A 3,742-nucleotide genomic window follows, 5' to 3' on the forward strand; every position below is an offset into this window, starting at 1 on the left:
ACGGGAGGACTCCTCCCGTGCAAACGTTGTCTCTTGCAGCAACCGCTAAGGGTCGCTAGGCAACTGTTTGGTCAGTCCTTAGGTTTAGTTCGGTTTTGAGCCGCGGTGACAGTACAGTGCCACTGCTCCTAATCAACGTGATGTACGTTTATACACAAGTAACCACGGTTATCGTTCGGAAACTCCATGGGGAACACTCTCACGAAACCATAGCGGTCTCAATATACGGCGTCTCTCCACCCCGCGCACGGCCGAAGCAAGGCGCACACTGGACAACCCGGGATACACCCCCAAAACCGACGGAACACGGCCAATCACACCTGCCCGACCCGTCAAGGGATCGGAACATCACTGACGACCGGCGCCAATCCTGCCGTTCACACTCCGGGCACATCCCGAAGTGCCGATTTTCGACGGAGTTTGGAGAAACAACTCTCCAAACTCCGTCGAAAATCTTTCTCACGTCAAGAACTGCTCAAGCACCAATGCGACCCCCCCCTGTCTCTCTGCAGTCACCCCCGGCCGTCAGACCGGCCGGCCCGCTGCTCGCTGGCCGGAGAGAATCCAAAGTCCTCCCGAACCACACGCATGAATCACACGGTTAACAAACGTCGGAACCTACTAAAACCACACTGTAAAACGTCGGCAAACACAAAGCCACCGTCGGGGACCTCGGAAAACCTCTCTTGTCTTTTTATCTATCACCAGTTCCCCGGAAAAACATCTCTCTCTCTCTCGTGGACGATTCTCCGAACCGTCCGACTTGCATGCAGAGGGTTGCCCCGGGGGCAGCTCACCGGCGGCCGTCTCCAGCAGCCGCTCCAGACTTTTTCAAGCCTTCTCTTTTTTTCTGCTTTAATTGCTCGTAGAATTCAAAAAAAAGAGAAATACATATGGATATCGAGGAAAGGGCCCGGGGAAAAAAGTGACTCCCCGTCCCTGACAACCGCCGCGTGCGCTCCGCGACCGAGAGCGTGCGGCAGGTGCGCTCAGCGCCCAATCCGGTCATTTTCCCCAGTGCGATACCGCCGGGAGAATTCAGTATAAGTACCAAACACGACTGACTTACGAATCGAAACACGACTGGCACCAAAACACGACTGACCACCTCCCATTACCTTATTGAGTACACCAAGGAACCAACGTCATTCAGCCGGTGGCCGAAAGAACCACGGGCTGTACGCCACATCTAAGGAGGAACAATAGCACTGGCTCTGCAGACTATCCTCCTCACTCGCATCCAGAGGTGAGTACTTAGGGGTACGAGAACACCTAGTCTGTGACATCGTGCCCGTACACACGCCTCTCCCATCTTATTCTGAGCACCCACGGGGGACGCAGGAGTGCCATGAGCAGCATATGACAATACCCTTCACTGTACTGTTAATGCTTAAGGATGGCAAGGAACTTCTCACCATCAAGTAGCTCTAAACGAGCTTGAAAAGCGCGCTTCTCTCTTTCCACATTCGCAGCGCTTTTTCGCTCGTTATGGGGAGCCTACTACGGCCATTCCCAGAAATCTTACTGCCTGTCCGTCGAGACAGATCAACAGTCCATTGAGATCGGTGCTGCAGCCGAATCTCCTTACTCTGCAAGGGCCTTTCGCTCCGTGGGTCCATCCTACAAATATGCATCGCCTCCCTGAGAGATAATCTCTGTCACCCATACTAACTTGAAAGCACCTTCGCTCCACTTCTCCGCGCCACTCAGGCTCTTCAGAAAAGCTTGGAATGCGGCACACAACATGCAACTTCAGGGGGCTGCGACGCTCACACCGATGGTACGCCTCAACGGCCCCACTGCAGCTAGCCATCAACATGTCGTGTCACACGCGATCGGTCCCTGTATGGACGGTCCTTCGTGACTCGTCCGTTCACAGTCGGTTCGTAAGTGCTATGCATACCTTGCACAACGTTATCAAAAATTCGTGTCCTAGCTATGCGCAGGTTAAAACCATCATACGCAACGCTACTTGCTGCTTGGACAGTCGTGATCCAGCCACTTGTTTAGTGTCCCTGGCGTGTATGGGATTTTACTTGTTGCTGTGTCGTAAAGCACGAGAAGTCTTATTCACTACGCGTATCGAAACTGGAGTCGAAATGGATTTCGGGTGTCAGGGAAAGAACAACCAACTCTGAAAGCTCAGGCCTGGTGGTACAGTGGTGAAGCCGCGGAATTTAGACCAGGTGGTCCCGGTTTCAGATCCCGAGTATTTGGAATCTTCGCGTAGATGTGACATCCTTGCATGTGAGAGCCCTCCGAGGACTTAAGCATCAAAGGCTGTAGGGCGGCATCTCAGAGAGCGGGCAAACCTCTTAACTCGGCAAAGCCATACTAACGAACGAAGGGTTTCTTTACTGAGTACGCGAGGAACACGTTCTTGGAACACAGTACGGATCGGAAGACCCGTAGACTGTACGCCGCAAGTTGGAGGAGTATATATACATAGATATCAATAGCTATACCTATATTTACGTTTGCATGTAAACAACTGTTTCTATTTGTACTATATATATACCTCATCGTCCTATTTGTGACAAATGGTGCCGTGACCCGGGAACATGTTGGACCGGCACGACTGGGTAACCTTCGCTTTTGTGCTTGCATTCGTAAGCAGCAGGGTAGTTCAAGATCACCTGACTGCGGTCCACGTCACCCTCGGAGGTGCCGGGCGACTTTATCGGAGGTTGTGGTGCCTTTGCGACTATTCTACTTGGAATAGTTCGACGACGACTATGTTTCTTCCAACCATTTATACGAACCCCCCTTCATGGAGTGCTATTGTGATTCGGTTGGGCGAGGGTGCCAATTCGAAACGCGATCCATTGAAATATAACTACACGTGTGAAATCACGTGTATACATATGTTTAGATGGAGATCTATCTGTATATACATAAGAATAAAAAAACAACGGAGAGAGAGAAAGAAAAGAAGATAAAAAGGGGAACTCAGTGACTGGGTTGCATTTCGTGCTGTAGCTGTAAGTTGACTTTTGAAGGTGTCAGCATTGTGAACTAAGGAGCCAAGTTCAGCTCTCTTGTTGGTCGTGCTACCTTCCTCCTTGCACTCTAGAATGGGATCCAGCGGTTTGGCATCGAGAGCAGGGAAGCATAGGCTGAGGTCGGCGCGGTGGTAGGGCGTGAACAAAGGTCAACACCAAGAGAAGCCACCCCACCAAGACGTGTCTCGTTACCTAAGAGACACGCCATGGAGGAGCTAACACTCCGACAATACAGTAAAGGTCGCAACCTCACGGCGGTGATAGTGAGATCAGGCATTTCGACCTGGCTGAAGAGCCCAACGCGCAAGACCTCTCCTCGTTTAGGGTATGGAGCAAGCACACAAGACAAGACTCAAGTCCGAGTCAACGCCCCCGAGCAAGAGGGGAATTCGAGAGAACCGGCCCGCAGACGAGCCAGCTCAATGCAGAAGGTTTTTGAACTCTTGCAGGCGACATTGGGACCTAAAGAGACTGAGGAATTCCTAGAATACGCAGCTACGAGAAAGCGATTGACAGACCGGCACAGCCAAACTGCAGATCGGACCTCTTGGAGTAGGAAGGCCGACGACGGAAGCATGGCGAGAATGCTAAAATGCGACAGAAGCCTCAGTCCTTCAGCCGAAAGGGGCATGCAGTGACCACATGGATCAAACGATGGAGTTGAATTTCCGCCGTGCGGAAATTCCCTCCCACATTAAGATGATTGCAACAGAGTCATTTCTGGATGGAGACGCTTTGAG

Source organism: Cystoisospora suis, assembly GCF_002600585.1.
Source record: "Cystoisospora suis strain Wien I chromosome Unknown contig_3281, whole genome shotgun sequence".
NCBI classification, from domain to species: domain Eukaryota; phylum Apicomplexa; class Conoidasida; order Eucoccidiorida; family Sarcocystidae; genus Cystoisospora; species Cystoisospora suis.